Source organism: Sapajus apella, unplaced genomic scaffold (genome assembly GCF_009761245.1).
Source record: "Sapajus apella isolate SASKATOON/1434 unplaced genomic scaffold, GSC_monkey_1.0 scaffold45, whole genome shotgun sequence".
NCBI classification, from domain to species: domain Eukaryota; kingdom Metazoa; phylum Chordata; class Mammalia; order Primates; family Cebidae; genus Sapajus; species Sapajus apella.
The window spans coordinates 6,590,327-6,612,449 of record NW_022436985.1 but is presented as its reverse complement, the minus strand read 5'-3'; the positions used below and the strand labels follow the sequence as shown (position 1 = coordinate 6,612,449).

Genomic DNA, 22,123 nt, shown 5'->3' with positions numbered 1-22,123 from the left:
CATTAGATATTTATGCATTAGTTCAAAAAATATGTATTGAACACCTAACTGTGGCCTAACCACTGTACTAGACAACTTTCCTCTCTCTTTCTCTCTCTCACTCACTCACTATTGGGATCTCTGAGTCCAGATACTGGAAGACTTATTTTTGAGCACAGCCACCTTACTAGTTTATATATGTGTAAGAGAGAAGCAAATTTTATTTAAATCCCAAAATATATATATTTTCTTGATTACTCTTTCTATTACTCACAGTTTAATGCTAATTAATGCAGGAGGTATGGTTGTAAGGCTTGTAGGGGCTAAGGCTATCTGAGTTTCTGTGATTGCCCACAGAACATGTAGAGTGAGATGGGATCTAGAGTGGAAACTTTACAATTATGCAGAACCATGAATACATTTTCTTTCCTCCCCTCCCCTCCCCACCCCTCCCCTCCCCTCCTTTCCCCAGCCCCATCCCCTTCCCTCTCCTTTCCTTTCCTTTTTTCTTTTTTTTGACAGAGTTTTGCTCTTGTTGCCCAGGATGGAGTGCAGGGGCGTGATCTTGGCTCCCCTCAACCTCTACCTCCAGGGTTCAAGTGATTCTCCCACCTCGGCCTCCCGAGTAGCTGAGATTACAGGCATGTGCTACCACACCCAGCTAATTTTGTATTTTTAGTAGAGATGGGGTTATGTTGGTTAGACTGGTGTCAAACTCCAGACCTCAGGTGATCCACCCACCTCAGCCTCCCAAAGTGCTGGGATTATAGGCTTAGTCACTGCACCCGGCCTTCCTTTTTCCTTTTTTTTTTTTTTTTTTTTTTTCTCTTTTTTTAGGTAAAATCTGATTCTTCAACACCCAGCTCAAATATAACTGTCTTTGTGAAACTACTACTAATAAAACACATCCCATTTCCCTTCAAAAAGCAGAATTATTTGCTTTGCCATGTTCTTCCTCTGCTCTACCTCTCATTATTTTGTCTCATTTTGTATTTACATACACGTACCACTCCTTCAATACGGCGTGAACCCCTGAAAGAGCTTGTTACCCTTAACATTTGAAAAAAAGAATCCAAGCTCAGTTTCATACCCTCATCGTATCCATCCTGGATTGCTGCCTTAGCCTCCCAAGGGAACTTCATTTGCCTCATTTTCTTTCTATTGTACACAAGACACTCTCCTACCAATTTTCATTCATGAGTCATTACCTTAAAAAAAAAAAAAAGGTTGATACAATTCTCTCATCTGGACCTCTTATTTCTAGCATAATGTTTTTGAGTTACAAGTCTATGAAATCATTGAAGACAAGACCTATAGTTTATGTCTAGCAGACTATAACTCACAAAAAATTTTTGTTAAGCTGAATTAGAAGTAGAAGTAATCTGGATTGATTGAAGCATAGCATGGAGAGAGAGAGAGATATTGTGTGTGTGTGTGTGTTTGTGTGTGTGTGTGTGTGTGTGTGTGTGTGTGTGCGCAAAAAATGCAGGGAAAAGAAGACATAAAATATGAAGGTGCCAACAACAGTTAAGGGGAAACTGTTGAAACAGCTGATTCAGTAACTAAACTGGCTTGTTAAGGAATGAATCAAATGCAAGGAAAAGGCAGCTGTTTCTGCTACGTTGTCCTCTGTTTTCTCCCCTTTTCCTTCTGTCCATCTCTAATGAAGTAAAGCTATATAAATATAGCACAGAGAAGTGTATGTCAAACAGTGCTCAATAAAATATCTCCAGTTAAAGAGAGCTTGAAAGTTATTTGCATCATTTTCTTTGATTAAAGAGTCAATGATTTTATTAAATACATTACTTTAGATATAGGTACCTATTCTTTGATCAAGATCCTATTGCTTTATTTATTTATATAGCAGGAGTACTTTTTTAATTAAGAAACAACCCTTTTCCTTTTTAATTTAGGAAACAATGACTTTTTAGTTTGGGGTTTATATGACTTTGGGTGAAAACAGGACTGTCACAAATGAGTTTCTAACTGTAGTCCATTGATTTGGATCTTTCTTGTATTGATTATACTTTACAGCCTCCTTGATGTCTCAGCACATTTGAGTAAAGTATTGACATAATTTAACTCTATGGATTCCTGGATACACATGACCTTTTCAGAAAGTATACATTATTGTAAGAACGTATAAGAACTGAATAATCCTGTAGAAATTATGAATGTTTCAGTCAATGGCAAAACAGCTATTACTATTGTCTTTAAATAATTATACTTTGATTTATGTGTTCAATTTTGTTTTAAATAGCATAGTTCAGTAACTCATTTTCTTCAGTTCAAAATGCAAAGTTAGTCTAATTTTTTTGAGGTAGAAAAACTAATCTATAAATATATAAAATTAGGCCTAGAAAAGACTAATTACTAGATTTTTAAAATTTAGTACTTTACGTAAAAGTATTGATGTGGTACTATTTAATTATATCATGATTTAGTAACTAAAGGAATTTTTCTCAGTATCTGGTTATTGCTTGATTTATTAGCAAGTGAGAATTTCTGGGATTGGCATTGTGAGAGATTTCCCCTAATAAATGTTACTGGTTACCCAAAAAGAAAAGAATATTAATGATTTCACCTAATATGCTCTGAAGTGTATGGTATTATATGAAGAGTTAATTCTCATATTTAGTCTGGAAAGATTTTTAACATAAGTTACTGAGTTAATATCTTCAAAATTTCATTAGATCTTTCTTTTACTGGTACAGAAGATTCATAATTTAGGTTATTAATCTCTGGTTACCTGTCCTTTGTTGAAGGATTAATTATTTTCTGTTATTCATTGCATTGCCACCAAATTTTGAATATACTTATTATAAAGGTGCAGATCTGAGCTAAGTTTAAAGGCATCAAATTATAAGGTTTATTTTTCCCAGATATTACCATTAGCTCTGTTTTTTTCTCTGATATGTCTTCTTTGATGTTTCTTAAAAATCAAGATTTAAGAGGAGATAGAGAAGGCCATTAGTGTGTCTCTCAGTGTCACACAAAAAATCCTAGCCACTATAAAGTTAACCTGGCATCCACAATATAATTGACAAATGGCAGATAATATCTTTAGGAAAAGTATTAAGTAGTGCACACTACTTCCATCAGAGTATAGTGTTTCAGGCAAGTTTAGGTTATGTTGTATTTCTAATAAACAGTCTTTAAAAGATAGTAGCATTTCTGTTATTTGTGAGTGGCTTTCAGTGTATTTTTCACATATGTGTTATTGGGGCAGTGGGGAAATATTATTGTACTGTATAAATAGGCTGACCTGAGGTAAACAATAACTATATCCATGCATGCATCATGCATGCATACAAACTTACTCGTTTTCTTTTTCAGCAGACTAGTAGGTAAGCTCCAAGAGAGAAAGGATTCTATATCATGAAATGCCCTGTACATTTTTTATTCTTTATCTGGTACCCAAACTTGAAATATTACTTTCAATAACATATTCCATTTTGTATTTTTCATACCATACTGTACAAAGTAGGTGATGTTATATTTTAAATTAAACAAAATTAGAGAGTATCTAGACAAATCAATGAAGTAATCAGTGTGTTTTGGTTCAGTGGTATAGGCTCGGGCTTTTTATAGCTGAACTCACAATCTGTATATTTATTAAACAAATTGACAATTGAGTAATTTATAAAGGAATATTAATTAGATAAAACATGTCTTTTAAGCAATTAAATTATGATTTTCTTATTTAATTTATCCAAAAAACATTTAGGGAATTAATACTAATTTGCAGTCACTTTTCATAGGACCACTTTGTGACAGGGATGGAGTGGGGTGGTCAGAGGGAGAGCTCCATGAACCTAAGACAACAATCAATAGAGTTAATGTTTTGAATAGCTAGGTCCATGTTTTGGACATGAGTGCATTATCCAGTGTGCAGCACAATGCTTAGTCCATGGGAAGTTCCCAATGGCTTTGCAACTGGTATCAAAGATTTATGCAAAATTAGAGTACAATAAATCTTTGTGTATGCATCACATGGTTCAATAGTTATCAGTTCATAATATTTCTTCTGAACTCTCACCTATTCTTTTTCTTTTCTTTTCTTTTTTTTTTTTTTTTTTTTTTTTTTAGAAGGAGTTTCACTCCCGTTTCCCAAGCTGGAGTGTAGTGGTATAATCTTGGCTCATTGCAACCTCCACCTCCCAAGTTCAAGCAATTCTCTTGCCTCAGCCTCCTGAGTAGCTGGGATTACAGGCATGCCACCACAATGCATGGCTAATTTTTTGTATTTTTAGTAGAAATGGGGTTTCACCATGTTAGGCTGGTCTCAAACTCCTGACCTCAGGTGATCCACCCATATCGGCCACCAAAACTGCTGGGATTGCAGGTGTGAGCCACAGTCTCTTTCTGCTAGGACTTTGTCTTGCTTTTTGAGTGGGCTTTGGAAACAAATCCTGGCATTGTATCATTTATCTGTAAACATTTTATTGTTTATCTCTAAACAAAAATCACAATAGTATTATCACAAAAAATAATTAGTCATAATTTTTAATGTCATCAAATATTCATAAGGATTTTCACATTTCTCAAATATTCTTTTAAGAGTAAGTTGGACTCAGATTCCATGAAAATTAGTTTATATGCCTCTTAAATCTCTTTCAGTAGATTGTCTTGTGTCTCCTGATTCTTGACCTTTTGAATAAACAGAACTAGTGTGTTATACCATAAGTTCATACTGATCCATCCAATTCAAATTTAGAATTACAGGGCTTAAACATAATTTTATTGAACTTGCATTTGCATGTCCTTTCTCTCATGCTGAAAATCCTGGTTGTTAATAACATTGTACCTGATTCTCATCTTCTGGTTCTTGGCTTTTTCATGTGATGAATGCTTTGATCACATGCCAATAAGCAATCCCATCTGTTTTCTGGTGAAGTATCACCTGGAGTTATTCCTTACATAGTTTTTCTGATTATTTTACGAGTAGCTCTGTGTATGTCAGACATTCTAAAGAAAGATCTGGCAAGTTTATTATACTTTCTGGAAATATTTTGAATAAGAAACATGTAGTACTTTATGAGTGGGCTTGGGTAGCATTTATTCTTAGCTTCTGTTATTACATAAAATATATGGGAATAAATGTAGTATACATCTTTCCTATGTGGATATTTGGTAAAAAATAATGATAGTATTTTCCCATGGGTGGATGAATTTTAAAGAAATAATTTCTTAGCTTGTATGAAGTAATTTTTTTTATTTCTGAAATTCCCTTCTATTTGCTCTCTAGGATGTCAGAAGAGATAGCTAAAAATTTTATGATAAGCGTGTGATCAGATCCATAACTTACATTGAAGTCTGTTTCTGTTAAACAGAAGCTAATATTAAATTCAATGTTCTCAAATATTTACTCACAGTAATATGCTCCATTTGGTCTATGATGTGATTTTTGGCTCCCACTTAATAATAGCTATATGCCCTTTAGCAAATATAACAGCAGGAAGACCATAATGTTCAAAACAACAGACTTGTTAAATGTGTAGAGTATTTTTTCTTTCTTATTTGCCTTTACCAGCTGAATATTGCTCCTGTAATTCTTGGCAGATTTACATGTTTTTCTACTGCTTATAAGCATACATTTTAGTTGTTTCTCTTCCTCAAAAAACACATAAGATTATGTTTTATGGTCAAGATTTTATCATGCTTTTTAATATTTTTATGTTTCTTTGGGGGAATTTATTTTAGCTCCTCTGTTGTCTACTGGATTCATAATTGCCATACAATTTTATGAATCAAACATTTATAATTAACATATTTTAGTTTGGTAGCGATTTCATGTACTTTAATCAGTCTTTTATACTGAAAAAAAGTAGCTATAAAGTTCACAAAATGCTTCTCTGCATTAATATAAAGTTTACAAAAATGTCTTTGTAAATCAGTTCCTATATATTCAGAATTAACAATGATTTTATTCTACATAAGTTGCCACCATAACACAAACATGAAATTGACTAATTCTTGAAAGGAAAAGGAAGCATGAACAGGTACTATTGATGAAGTAGGAAAACACAGAATTCTTCTGTGGTAGATTACTTTATTAAATCCTGCTGTGGTAGGAAAACACAAGAATCCTTCTGTGGTAGATTATTTATTCCCAATGGTCCTCACCTGGAAACATGAACAGGTAGTATTGATGAGGAGACTTCTCAATCCTGCTGTGGTAGGAAAACAGAATCCTTCTATGGTGGATTGCTTTATTTATTCCCAACAGTCCTCACCTTTTCTTACAAGGGCTTTCACATACATCATCAAGTGACTTCTATGTGTTCTGTAGGCAGAGTTTTAATCCCTGTTCTTTTGATTTTTGACTTTGGCTCTGTAACCCAGTTTGGACAATGGAATGTGAGTGGATATGATTTATGTTACAGCTCAGCAGAAGAGTTAATAGGCATTGCTAGGTTTTTCCAGTACTTTTGTTTTTTCCCCTCTGCTTCAGACATGAACTAACACAAAGGACACTGTTCCTTCAGGCTCGATGATGAAACAAGGCAACTTGCAGATTAGAGATCCAGCAGATGACTTCTGTCTCCAACATATAATATTAGAGAAATATTTATTTTTGTAAGCTATTGAGATGTTGGGACGGTTTTTCACTTGAGGAAAGCTAAGTAATATAATTCCTCATTTTTGCAATTTGCAGGAATTTTTGAGCAATTTTTGCTATCTTTGTCTCCAGAATTACAGTTTCAGATTTTAAGATTTTTCAAGTTCTTTACATTTCTCTTTACTGTATGTTTTCTACAAAGAAGTTGTTTTTATAAATGTTTTGAGAGTTAATGATTTAATGAATAAATAGGAGATTAGCTGTCAATTAGACAAACCCTTCAAATTAGTTAATACATTAACCAGGTCAAAAGTATCTCTTATTTTTCAATCAGTAGCTTTTGAATTTTTGATTACTGAAGGCTTACTTCTAAAGTATGTGATACTTACTGTGGTTTCTTAACATTGATACTGGGTTATTTAACCATGTAGACCATGTGTTCAATCAGTACCTGCTAACAAGTCTAATTAATTTGTGGCTATAAGACTTAAAATATTCAAGTTAATTCTGCTGTGGAGTTAAGTCTACACTTACAAAGGAAGGCTGGGAAAAATTGTCTCAGTTATTGAGTGTTTTATTAAATAACATTTGATAGACACAGAATACATAAATTGCCAATATTCAAGGCACTATCATGAGATAAAACACATGCTTTACTGGATTAATGTTTTAAGTAAACCAGAAAATATAATTGAGAAATATAGGAACCAAATATCAAATGATACAATATTTCTTTTAAAAATGTGTTTTATTTGGAATTTGTATGGGTACTTATGGGGCACATGAGTTATTTTGACAGAGGCATAGAATGTGTAATAACCACATAAGGTTAAATGGAATACCCATCACCTCAAGCATTTACCATTTCTTTGTTTTACAAACATTCAAATTATACTCTTTTAGTTATTTTTATTTATTTATTATTATTTTTTTTATTGCAACAGAATCTCACTCTGTTGCCCAGGCTGAAGTGCGGTGACATGATCTCAGCTCACTGCACCTCCTCCTCCTGGATTCAAGTGATTCTCCTACCTCAGCCTCCTGAGTAGCTGGAATTACAGGTGTATGCCACCATGCCTGGCTAATTTTTGTATTTTTAGTAGAGATGGGGTTTCACCATGTTGGCCAGGCTCATCTCAAACTCCTGACCTCAGGTCATCTGCCTGCCTCAGCCTCCCAAAGTGCTGGGATTATAGGCATGAGTCACCACGCCCACATCTTTTAGTTATTTTTTAATGTGCAATAAATTATTATTGACTATAATCAGTCTGTTGTACTATCAAATACTACATCATATTCATTCTACCTAACTATATTTTTGTACCTGTTAATCATCCTAATTTACCACGCCTCCGACCCCAATCCCCCACCACCACTCCCAACACTACCTTTCTCAGCCTCTGGCAACCATCTTTCTATTCTCTGTCTCTATGAGTTCAAGTGTTTTAATTATTGGCTCCCACAAATGAATGAGGACATGTTAATTTTATTTTTTTTTCTGTACCTGGCTTACCTCACTTAAAATAATGTCCTTCAGTTCCATTTATGTTGTTGCAGATGACAGGTTTTCTTATTTTTTAATGACTGAGTAGTATCCCATTGTGTATATGTGGCAAATTTTCTTTGTTCATGAACACTTAGATTGCTTCCTAATCTTGACTACTGTGGATAGTGCTTTAATAAACAGAGTGCAGATATCATTTTTGATATACTAATTTCCCTTCTTGTCCTTGTGTAACAGAGTTAATAAATTTCATTCTCGACAATCTCTAGTAGCAAGTAATTTGGAGTCTAATAAATCAAAATACAATCACTTATTATGCAATATCTTTTATACATAAAGAAGAAAGCTCTTCTACCTGTGATCATCACCATAACATTTTCTACCCTAGGACCTAGGGCTGATCTTTCTGCTTCCAAAAGTTTTTAAAAAGAAGACTGACATTGGAGGTATAATAAGGCCAGAACAAACTTTAGACATATTCAGAATTCCAGAATCTGAAGGCCAATTTCACTTTACCCCAAGGATGTACAGACTTATTTGTATATGTGAATTTTCCTACTGTACATAAAAATGTTTTGTAAAAATAGATACATTCATTTAAAATTACCTTTGACACATTTATAAAAGGATTTATGTATTTTGATCAGTTGGGTCATTGATTGAAAGTATAATCATGCCTCTATATATGCAAAGACTTTGGTGTTCCTACAAAACAAGGTTGGACTTCTTGTCACACTACTCCTACTAGGAGAGAGGATAACCAGCATGTATAGAGGTTTATTCTTCTAACCTTGTAAAATTCACAGTGTATACAAGTTTAACCATACCTAAGATAATCTCATTCCACTGTATGTCAACAGGACAACTTGATTTGGCTCTCTTTTCCAGTTACCAATATCCGATAACCTTCTGTCAGACAAAATTAGAGGTAGCTCCAAGATCTAGGTACATTTTGATTTAGTTTGTTTTATCTTTCTTTTATAAATTTAATTTTATTATTATTCTTTAAGTTCTGAGTTACATGCGCAGAATGTGCAGGTTAGTTATTTCTCCTAATGGTGCACCTCCCCTATCCCCTACTCCCCTAACAGGTCCCCGTGTGTGATGTTCCCCTCCCTGTGTCCATGTGTTCTCATTGTTCAACTCCCACTTATGAGTGAGAACATGTGGTGTTTGGTTTTCTGTTCTTGTGTTAGTTTGCCGAAAATAATGGTTTCTGGCTTCATCCATGTCCCTGCAAAGTACATGGACTCATCCTTTTTATGGCTGCATAGTATTCCATGGTGTATATGTGCCACATTTTCTTTATCCAGTCTATCATTCATGGGCATTTGGGTTGGTTCCAAGTCTTTGTTATTGTGAACAGTGCTGCAGTGAACCTACCTGTGCATGAGTCTTTATAGTAGAATGATTTATAATCTTTTGGGTGTATACCCAGGAATGGGATTGCTGGGTCAAATGGTATTTCTGGTTCTAGATCCTTGAGGAATTGCCACACTGTCTTTCACAGTGGTTGAACTAAGTTACACTACCACAAATGGTGTAAAAGCATCCCTTTTTCTCCACATCTTCTTCAGCATCTGTTGTTTCTTAACTTTTTAATGATCACCATTATAACTGGTGTGAGGTGGTATCTCATTGTGGCTTTGATTTGCATTTCTCTAATGACCAATGATGATGATTTTTTTTTTCATATGTTTGTTGGCCACATTTTTCAAATGTTGACAGACATTTGAGAAATGTCTGTCTGTGTCATTTGCCCACTGTTTAATGGGGTTGTTTGTTTGTTTTTTCTTATAAATTTGTTTATGCTCGTTGTAGATTCTGGATATTAGCCCTTTGTCAGATGGATAGATTGAAAAAATGTTTTCCCATTCTGCAGGTTGCCTGTTCACTCTAATGATAGTTTCTTTTGCTGTGCAGAAGCTCTCTTAATAATACATTTTAAATATATCGATTTTCTTCAGATACCATATTACCTCTTTTTTTCTCAATTGTGTTTTTTTTTGAAGAAAGAAGCCTATGTTTAGCTAATTACTATTTGAATTCTCTAGATAGATATACTATGGTATAAACAGAACAAAGTAATGACATAAAAACTTACAAAAGTTACTTCTGATATGGCTAATATTTGAAAACTATACTAAATCTTGTTAGATATATTTTATTAGATTTTTTATCTATTTTAATTTTGAAGTGCTAATGTAAATGGTTATGTGGTTTTAATTTCAAATGCCATATGTTAATTGCTGTATATAGGAAAGCAACTGATTTTGTATATTTATTTCGTGCATATTGCTGTAATCACTAGTCCCAGACATTTTTTGTAGTGTATTTGGGATTTTTTGAATATATAATCATATATCTGTGACAAAGACAGTTTTATTTCTTCCTTCCTTCTTTCATTTCCTTTCTAGTGGTAAAAAGGAACATCTTTGCCTTCTTTCTGATTTTACTGAGAAACTTTTGAGTTTCTAACCAATAAGCATGATGTTAGCTGTAGGTTTTTTGTAGATAATTTTTTTTCTGTCACTGGTTTGCTGAGAGTTTTTTTTTTTTTTTAAATCATGGTTGGATATTGGATATTGTCAAATGCTCTTTCTGCATTTATTTATATAAACTATAATCATGTTATTTTTCTTCTTTAGCCTGTTAATATGATGGATGGTAATCATTTATTTTCAAATGTTGAACCTGGGGTAAATCATACTTGATCACACTATATTATAATTATTTTCATATATTATTTGATTTTATTTCCTAATTATTTTAAGGAGCTTTGTGTATGTGTTCATGAAAGATAACCATCTGTGGTTTTAGGTTTGTTTTTTTTTGAGACGGAGTTTCGGTCTTGTTGCCCAGGCTGGAGTGCAATGGCGAGATCTCGGCTCACTGCAACCTCCACCCCCTGGGCTCAAGTGATTCTCCTACTTCAGCCTCCTGAGTAGCTGGGATTACAGGCATGCGCCATCACGCCTGGCTAATTTTTTGTATTTTTAGGAGAGACAGAGTTTCTCTATTTTGGTCAGGCTGGTCCCAACCTCGCGACCTGAAGTGATCCGCCTGCCTCGGCCTCCCAAGTGCTGGGATTACAGGCGTGAGCCACCGTTCCCAGCCGGTTTTAGTTTTTTTTTTTAATGTACTTATTTGATTCTGGTATTAGGGTAAAATGTTGACCTCATGGAATGAATCAGGAATTATTCCTTATCCTTAAACTTCAGAATAATAGTGTAAAGAATTTGTATAATTTTCTCCTTAAATGTTTCGTAGAATTCGCCAGTGAACCCGCCTGGGCACTGTGGTTTCTGTTTTGGAAGGTTATTAATTACTGATTCAACCTCTTTGATGAACGTAGGCCTAGTCAGATTGTTTATATTTTCTTGAGTGAGTTTTGGCAGATTGTGTTCTCCTAGGAATTGCTCCAATTTATTTGGCTTCTCAAATATGTGGGCCTAGAGTTGTTCATATTTATTGTCCCTTTTGTTTCCATGGGATCTGTAATTATATCCGCTCTTTCACTTCTGATTTCAGTAGTTTGTGCCTTCTCTCTTTTTTTCTTAGTTAGATTAGCTAGAGGCTTATTGATAGTATTGATCTTCCCAGGAATCATCCTTTGGCTTTGCTGACTTTCCCTATTGATTTCCTATGTTACATTTTTGTTTTCTGCTCTAATTTTCATGGTTTTTTTTTTTTAATTCTGCTTACTTAGGATTTAATTTATTAAGGTGGAAGCTTAGATGATTGATTTTAGATTGTTATTCTTTTCAGTGCTATAAATTTTCTTCTAACCACTGTTTCACTGCATTCCACAAAATTTATAAATTGTATTTCACTGTCATCTAGTTCAAATATTTTTAAATTTCTCCAGATATTTCACCTATCAGTTATTTTTATTTTTTATTGAGACAGCATCTCCCTCTGTCACCCAGGCTGGAGTTTAGTGGTGCGATCATGGCTCACTGCAGCTTCAACCTCCTGGGGTCAAGTGATCCTTGAACCTCAGCCACCAAAGCAGCTGGGACTACAGGCACATGCCACCATGCCCGGCTAATTTTTAATGTTTTTGTATAGACAGTGTCTCCCTATGTTGCTCAGGCTGGTCTTGAAGTCCTGGGCTCATGCCATCTACCCGCCATGTCCTCCCAAAGAGCTGAGATTACAAGCATGTGCCACCATGCCCAGCCTCATCCATGTGTTACTTAGAGATATGTTATTTAATCTCCAGAATTTTTGGATTTACCAGCATTCTGTTACTAATTTCTTGTTTCATTCCATTGTGTCTGAAAGCAGATATTATATAACTTATATTCTTTTAAATTTGTTGTGTTTGGTGGCCCAGAATTTGGTCTGTTTTAGAAAATGTTCTATGTGAGGCTGAGAAGAATGTGTAATCTGCTGTTGTTGGCAGTGATAATTTTCATTAATATTTTTTCAATTTAATTTCTCAACTTCTAAGATCATAGTGATATTACAAACTTCAAAAGTTGAAAAATTATATATGTTTATGCACATATGTACACATATACATACATATAATACATATATACACAAATATAGATATATTATTCATATGTGCCTATCAATACAGCATTTATACTCTATATATAGCACCTGAAACAGATACTGTCACATCATAGTATTGAGTTTATTAAATATCATCTGATTATGCTAGGAATAAACTAATTTTTCAAAATTGTGCATTATTTCGCATCTCAGGATAAAAATATTTTAAAAATTTACATCTCGTAAAACAATGAAACATACAAGGTTAGAACTGAAAATAGCAGGATATTTCTCTTTATGCACTTTTTTTCTTTCTGAGATTAAGCAGAGAAGTAGTAGCAAAGTAATAAAATTCTTATATTTTCTGGCGTAGAGATACAAAACTAGTTAGCAATATGAAACCTACACATGCACACACACACACATACACACACACACGTACACACTATAGAAATAAATGTAATTTCCTTTCTTTGTTTCTTTGTGTTTTTTTATTTGAACTAAAACATAACAAGTAACTCCAAATTGTATTAAATCTTAGAATTAATTTCATAAAGATTGTATAATCCAGCTACAGATGAAATTTCTAGGGATAATATAAGCAGTTCATACAGCTGTGTGTAGCAGTGATGTTTCAAATAATTGTATACTCATCTTTGGATTTTTCTTTAGAGTCAGATATATTAGTTCAATTGCACAGTTATGTATAAAACATGCAAGCTTTTTGAATAGTAGTTAAAATTTGAAAATTTAAAAATGATGCATTTATATTTAGATATTTAGTTATGTGTATGGAAGTGGAAAATGGCAATGATCTAAGTTCTGATTTATTCCAAAGGTCACCATGGCATAATGGGGGTTTGCACGTTTTTCTCATCTATTTCAAGGCAGAACTAGAATAGACAAGTGGTTCTCAAAGTTCAGAGTGCCTCAGAATCACTTGAAGGACTTGTGTAAAGTGATAGAGATTGCTAGGCCCCATCCCTCGAGATTTTGGTATAGCAAGTCAGATATAGGGCTGAGGTGTTTTTTTAACAAGTTCTCAGATATAGCTGATGCTGGTAGTTTGGAATCACACCCTGCAAACCAATGGAGTACTAGATAATGGACAATTTTCTAATAAAATAAGCACATAGTTATTTCTACCCAGCAAATCTGAATCATGAATAGGATTGCCAGCCCTTCAGATCCACATTAAAGGAAATTAACTATTTTGTCTTGGTACTGATAATATTGGTATTATAAATACTCAGTAAATAACACATGATGGAGACATATCTATTCTACTAGGTGTTTCTAGAATCTTGTCTTGTTTTTTAAATAATTGATAAAAATTAGAAAAGAATACGCCAGATAGTTGGATTCTTTTCTTGAACAAAAAGAGTATTTTTGGAACCATGCATAAAATTCAAGAAATGTAAGTAAAAGTTGAAATCTATATTGAGTGCCTCTGCTGAACTAAAACAGGTATTTTAAAATAAGTGCCCATGATGGGATATTTAGATGAAAATCTATATTTTTTGTAGTAGTATATTTTGCAATGAAATCTACTTTTGAGAACCTGAATTCAGAAAACTCTTATTTCAAAGTAACCTTAAGACAAATGGATATTCATTGTCAAACTTAAGATATATTAGATAAAGTTAATTTGTGTTGGTAAAATTTTGAGTGTGCTTCTTGTAAACACCTGAGTGCTATTCAGCTTAATTGGGTTATAGCTCATGCTGATTGTGTTTTTCCCCTGCTGTATCTAATTTCTTTTTTTTAATATTTTATTGTTTGGTTTGATTTTAAAGGTGTATGGAAATTAAAGAACTCTAATTTTTTAAGAGCCCTAAAGGGAAGTATGTTTTTGTGTTAGTCATTCCTATGAACACCTGTGCACTGTTGAATTTAATTGGGTTACAGCTGGTGCTGAGAGTCAACTAAATGAGGGTTTATGGACTGACTAGAAACTTGACATTGTATGTCATTGTTTCTTTCCTCCCATTACTTTTCTTTCTATACATTTACAAGGTGCTTGGATCTGAAAGATTTTGAAGGTAAATTGAATGAACTTATGATCTGTGATACTTGGTGATTACTTCAGAAAAAGTGTACTTCCATTATAAGTTTGTGCAATACACCAGAATAAGGTGATCCTAATCTTAGAAACTAGCTGGCCTACTTGTTGCCAGTAATCCAGGAACACAATGTAATACTGTAGTTAGATTTTCAGAGACTGGTTATTCAATCATATGAGGGTTTTCAGAGGATATAACAATGTATTGAAATTGAAAAGGTAGTAAATGATTAAATATTATAGAAACAATAGATAACAAAGTAAGTGAGGATAGACTCTATCTGCTCAGAGGTAATTATTTTGAAATATCTCAATATCATTATTATAATAAGTTCCTCAGTATGGCCAATAACAATAATTAAATAATTTCAAATAATTTTAAAAAGTAAATAGACCAATTTGACAATTTCTTTAACAAATTTATGGTGGCTCTATATTTTTGTCTTGAGCCAATATCATGGACTACTAATTAGTTCCACAGATAAAACTGAATATGCAAAGGGAATTTGGGAAGTAGGAGTAGGTGGCAATAGAATAATACTTAATGACACCAAATATTAGAATCTTCAACTAGACCACATTTTTAGAAAAATTCCTTTTTATTTCAAAGAAGTTTGAAAATTTAATGGCATTGACTGCTTGGTTTGAATATATTTTACATGACAGAAAGCAAAATTAAAGACATCAGCAAAAATTAATGAAGTATAAAACACCAGTTAAAATACTCAATTAGTAAAGTCATTTCTAACTTATCAACAATAAAGTGTCTAGATTTATTGTTATGCTACTTTAAATGTATAATAGAAAAAATAATTTGCTATTCCACTGCCTTTTTCCTTTGAAACCCTGATGAGTGACCTATATTTTTTCACATCCTCTGTGATAAATTAAGAAACCTGTATATATTGAGATAAATAAAATGTCTTTAAATTCAATAGAGCTATTAAAAATAGGCATTATAAAATAATGCATATATGGTACTAATATATCTTTCCTAATATTCTTGATCTAGTGATTAAGCCAGCATTTTTCCATTTTTGAAAGATAAATCTTTCAAAATAATATGGGTCATGCATTTTGGTCAAATTATTCAACCTGGTTTTCTTTGTGCTCTTGTCTGATCAGTAAATCTTTAGAAAGACAGCTTTCTCTCAGGCATTCTCCATAAGACTGATCATCTAACTGTGCTGGTCAGCTACAGGAGCAAAATATTCCTTTGAACCTGTATAGATTCAGTGTCAAACATGCTGGAGGTCTCACTTTGTATTACACTTCCATCCATGCCCAAATAGGAATGTGACTATATTAAAGGAGTGCAGCCATTAGGTGAGGACAAATTCAGGACCTGTTAGTTGCTGGTAAAGAAGGAGTGTAAGTTTAACTACTTTCCAAATGCAGCCCGATGGATCACACAGAGCTGCTATCTCACCAGTACCTTATATGGGAAATTAGATTTGTGGACTGAGTTGCCTCTAAGGAGATCTGATCAAAATGGGGACAACTGAAGGATCTGGGGAGTCCACAGGATGAATTATATACAGTAAGGGGGACCACATTATTTGTTCTCTATCACTGAGATCAGAAAGTTTATCCAGGTTTATGGGAGAAAAAGTGAATATAGAGTGTTTTTTGTATCACAGGCATCTTATTCATTTTATGTCCATGAAGAGTTGCTGGACACTTGAAGGGATGCCAGGTAAGTAATGGGTAAATGAGAGAGAGAACAAACTTTCTGCTTGACTGATACTCTTTACTACAAGTAAGTAACCTGGTTTCAGGGGGCTCAAGACTCTGCCTCATTACTACTTTCGTAAAACACAACTCACCTTACTCCAACTTCATGGAAACTAAGCTTTTGCAAATGTCCTAAACAGCTATTGAATGTAGCTACTTTTGCACAGAATAAAATATGAAGAATATATGTTTGCTTGGCTCCTGCCGTGATGTCTGCCCCTGCTTCTTTGTGCTCCCCGCATCCATGTAGACATTTCTATAGTAATTCAGCCATTGAATGTGAGACCTAGCACTTAAAATAAACATAAGTTATTTACAAAACCAGCAGCATTTTAATACATTGCCTAAGGCAACCAACTGAGTCCTGTGAACTTTATCCAGGTATTGTTGACCTGTTTTCTCTGTTACCCCAAACTAAATGTGTACTATATGGAGGTAACCATTATGTACACAAATGTGGCTCTTAAATATATTTATGAAATGAAAAAAATGGTCAGATAAGCGGTAATCATTGTAGGTTAGTTGTGGGTTAAGTTTTGACATTACTTGATAGGAAACTTTTAAGTCTAATGGTGATATCTCAAATGTTAAACTTCAGACTCTGGAACTTAGTAAGCTACAGGTATTGATCAACTTACCACCTATGCAACTTACGACCATTCGACTTTACGACCACAATCGCTAGCCACGACTGCTCCGCGTCTGGCAGCGCAAACATTGCCCAGCTGGACATACGACAGTGCGGACCAGCTTCCGGCAGCACTACCATCTCCGCGTGCACCACTTCAACTGTACATATAGCCTACTCAACTTACGACCAAATCGTGTTACGACCGGTCTGCGGTCCCGACCGTGGTCGTTAAGTCGAGCACTAGCTGTATTATATATTTATCAGAACTGCTGTGATGGTAACATTTTAAATGCAAAGGTACATTTAGTTGAACTTTCTCTTTTTGGCAACTTGTACTAGAATGTACCTAAATTTTCAGTAACCTGGTCAAATTAGGAAAGCATCTGTCTTATAATAATCCAGACAGTCATACTGTATTGTCATAATTGAAGTTACCTATCCATATATTATCCACCCTGAAAACACACATCTGCATAAAAATTTTAAGTGATCATTTACTGATTCTGATATTTTACTTGAGAAGGGAAATAAAAATATTAGAGATATTTTCCTTTGCTAACTAACCATTAAATTCAATAACTCATAAATTTTAAAAAAAATTAAAGCTCATTATGAGTCAAGAATTGTGGTAAACGAGCAGTTGTGGAGACAAGTTAAAGCCTGATGAGATAGAAGTCATCTTTCCCAACACTGGTAGGAATTGAAAAGGACCATTGACATTCAACCTGGAAGCCCCACAGGCACCTCAAACTCTAAAGCCCAAATGCAATTGCCCTTCACAATTGCAATTCTACCTAGCCAAGCAATCAAGCTAGAGAGAAACATTTTTAATATCTGCCTCTGCATTTTTTATCCTCTATTAAATATCTACCTACCAGCACTATCATTTTAAATTGCTAAATATTTCTTACAATTACTCTCTTCTTTACATTTTGTATTGATTTCTTCTTAGCCCGTTATTAAATGATTTATTTCTGCATTTAACAAATTCTAGACTGAGGACTACAATATATCAATTCTGTGCTAGTTACATGATGAAAAGAGAGAACATGGTCTTAGGTAGCTGCTTTTTAGTGGTGTAGGTGAGACAGATATAGAAACAAATAATTATGTATAGCAATAAATTCCATAATAAATGGATTACATAAGAAGACGTGCCTAACATAGCCTTTATCCTGGACCTTTCATCCTTTATTCTTCACTTATTTTATGCCTGACTTAGATGCCAGTTTCTCTGTTACTCTCCGTCATTCCCTGTGCCTGGGCAATGCATTCATTCTTTATGTTTTTGTAGAACTTGTAGAATTTCTACATTTCCTTTTCTTAAAAGTCTATACAGCAGCAGTGGATTAATTATATACTTATTTGTCTAGTTATCTAGTTATTTACTGTCAAACCATAAGTTTTTTAAGAACAGGTACCATGACTAGTTATTGAATTCCTAGGTGCCAAGAAAACATTGTTAGTAAGAACAGGTACCATGACTAGTTATTGAATTCCTAGGTGCCGGGAAAACATTGTTAGTAAGAACAGGTACCATGACTAGTTATTGAATTCCTAGGTGCCGGGAAAACATTGTTTGTGTGAGATAGTACAAACTCTCCCTGGGTGTTGGATGGAAGGATTCATTGAGGAAGTGAACTTCAGTTGATTTTTAATATAAGTTAAATTAAAAATAAATTATTAAAGGAAATTAGATTTTTAATAGAATTAGACACTTTACAGATAGAAGGATTTCAGTGGCAATATGAAAGCAAATGTGATGGTATGAAACAGCAAATAACATGAAATGATCCAAGAGCTCTCAATAGTTTGGTGTGGCTGGGATGTACTGTTTTGTGAAGGAGAGAAGAGAAATCAGGACAGGCATATGTAGAGGGGCTAGAAAAGGAAGCACCTTGGACATGCAAAGAAATATAATTATTATATGTTGAAATCTCAGAAGTAGACTACCTGAATCTTATTTTTGCATATTACCTAGGTAGCAATGAGTAGTTAATTTATTTAAACTATTTGGGCCTCATATTCCTTATGTGTAAAATTGTGATTATCATAGTAATTTTGAGGATCAAATATATGTCTATAAATGCTTAGAAAAATGTGTGGTTCACAGTAAACATTCAATATAACCCTAACCCTAACGCTTTTTTATTTTTCTTGGTAGTAAAATATGCTGATGTAGGATATAGTGTGATGAAGGATATAGGAGAGGTAAAAATATAGTCGTGCTGAAATAGTCCTATCTTGTTTTAGTGATTCATTTATCTTTCCCCTTTTTTCTGTTCTAAAGCATATTTTCATCATTTTCCTATTTTTATACATTACATAGGTAGAACTCATGTAGAATAGTTCTGAAGTCTATATCATTTTCCTTCTTCTCTCAGTCTGATTTTAATTGATGTGACTTGAGGACAACAAATATTGCCTTGAGCAAAACACTGAATTAAGCCACTGCCTCTCTCTTACATCAGGCTAGGACTGTAATTTCTGTTTCACTAAGACTCAAATGTGCAATTGCTATCACTTCTTGCCTGCACAATTTGTTTTGTCTTTTTAGAAACTGGATCTCTTACATATAGAACTTACTTTCTTGCTTTGTTTTTCAGATTTAATAAATGCATCTATCAGCTTTTCCTTAACCCTTTTTTCCCATTATATAAATCATTTTTTTGACCTCACTAATTTCTATATCTCTGCTTTTAAAAAGTAAATAATATTGCTGAAATTAAGTAGTATGAAAAAGGGCTCAGATTCAACACATCATGTTTCTTTCCATAAGTATCTTTCAAAAAGTAAAATAAAATTAGATAATAGACTTTTAAGAAATGTATACTTTTCAGTGGCTTCATATTCTTTGCTATTCCCTATAGAATACCTAATTTATCTGTAATTATCTAATTATCATTTATTATTTAGGATGCATCATTTTGAATAATTATTTGTCCTTAAAAATCACAAGCCATTTATTAACAATAGTTAAAAATGTCAATAATTGTACTTGTCTTTGCAACTCTATTTGTAGTGTTTTTATATCTCCCTTCTGAAAGCATAACTGCATGGCATGTGCTTTATGTAATTCTTATAATTGTCATCTGTAAGCATCCCCAAATATCTAGAAAAATAAAGTATCAACCGCTTGTAAAATGTATATTATAAACATATTCCAATAATTCAGTTACACTGTGTTTAATTTTCAGTAAGTCTAGGGTTATACCATTTCATTCTCCTGAAGCCATTTGTTGTTTGGCTTCCTTATTACCTAAGAAAAAATGGCAAAGTGGTACCTAACTAAGTGATTTAGATTGTTGACATTCATTCCATTAAAATATTGTATTATTCCAAAAAATTAGCTGGGCATGGTGATACGTGCCTGTAATTCCAGCTACTCAGGAGGCTGAGGCAGGAGAATTGCCTGAACCCAGGAGGCGGAGGTTGCGGTGAGCCGAGATCGTGCCATTGCACTCCAGCCTGGGTAACAAGAGTGAAACTCCGTCTCAAAAAAAAAAAAATTGTATTATTCAATTGGATACATTTGTGGAATAAACCCACTTCAAAATTAAGAACTATTTATAGTTATTTACATTTCTAATTCAATTATCTGTTCTACTTTGAGATAAACAAAGAAAATGTGAAGATGATGGGGAGAAGTAACACTAAGTGGTTACTATGATCCAGACATTGTGCTATTTTATTTAATCTTTATTACCTTCCTTTATTGCCCATCTAAGTAGATAGGCATTTTTTAATTGAATTTTCAAAGACATTGAAATAATATTATCGAATGTCTAATGCAGTTTAATATTGTGAATTATATATGTGTATTCTAACATATATTTATATACTATACTATATAGACATACTATATATAGTATATACTATACTATACTATATAGATACACTGTATATATTACATGTAACATACTATATTGATACCTATTATATATAACATATCAATATAATATATGTATATTCTTATCCATACAACGAATCTATAGGAGGTAGATGAAATGATTAACACTGATAATAATGAAGAAACTGCAAAACAGAGAAATTTGTTAACTTGTACAGTAAGTAAACTAAAGTTGCATAATAGATTCTAAGCAATTTATGCTTTACATCACCTTCATGTCCCTTCTTCTTTCCTATGTTGTTCAAGTTAATAAATTTAGGAAGTCAAATAGCAGAAGTCTTTTACTCCACAGCTCATACTGCTTCCAGTGTACTATATTGTTTTATCACATTCTACTTAATATATATTTTAATTTGTTTCTTAGGATTCAATGCGGTTCTTTATTTAGTAATAGCTATCTTGCCAATTGTGTCAATATTATGTCTACTGTTTAAAGTTGCTAAATGTTTATTCCTTACCATTGGACTCATTTGTTTGTGAATAAGTAGTTCCACAAGTATAGTAAACTCTAGAGCTGATAGAAACAGTAGTGTTAGTTACCGTGTGTTTGGTAAGAATGTGACATTTGTCTTGTTTTAAATATAGCTGACAATGTATTCATGATTTTCCTGGTACACAAATAAGTGACATTGAATTTACAGTTAAAACAATAATATCTTCATGATTATACATCATTTTAAATAAATAAAATATTCTGCTTTTATTATGTTGTTATCCATAATTTGACCTAATTTGACCTATGTAGATACAATGTGAGACACTAGACAGAATAAGTTTCTAAGTTCCCAATTTTTTAAATGCCCAGTATTGTTAGCCACAGAATTATTAATGAAAAAAATAACCGTTGTTTCTTTGAATATTCTCACAACTGGCACATTGAAGATGTCTTTTATACTCACATTTCATACCTAATGTTGCAAAGCAGACATTTCTCACTCTAAGTATTATTTATTGATGCTTAAAGCTTCAATGAATTATTCAGTCCCTTTACCCTTCTTGCTGTGTTGCACACCTATTGAGTTTTCAGAGCAGTATCATATCAATAAATTTGTTCTTGCTTTGCAGCTCCAATTTCATGCTTGGCCTTTCTAAGTGACATACAAGAAAAATAAATAGCCAGAAGGAATAAAATAAGTATACAAATTGCTTTAAACAACTTGAGATCCAAATCATTAAAGCTCTCAAAGTTTTAAAAATTAAGACCTTAAAGCAAGTCTGCAGTAACAGTCTATGTGCAA

At 33.4% G+C, this 22,123-nt stretch overlaps 1 protein-coding gene across 3 annotated transcripts in view; it reads left to right on the top strand.

The window, feature by feature from the left end:
• CCSER1 (coiled-coil serine rich protein 1) overlaps positions 1-22,123 on the top strand; it is a 1,343,925-nt gene that overhangs the window by 1,146,661 nt on the left and 175,141 nt on the right. The window lies entirely within an intron of this gene.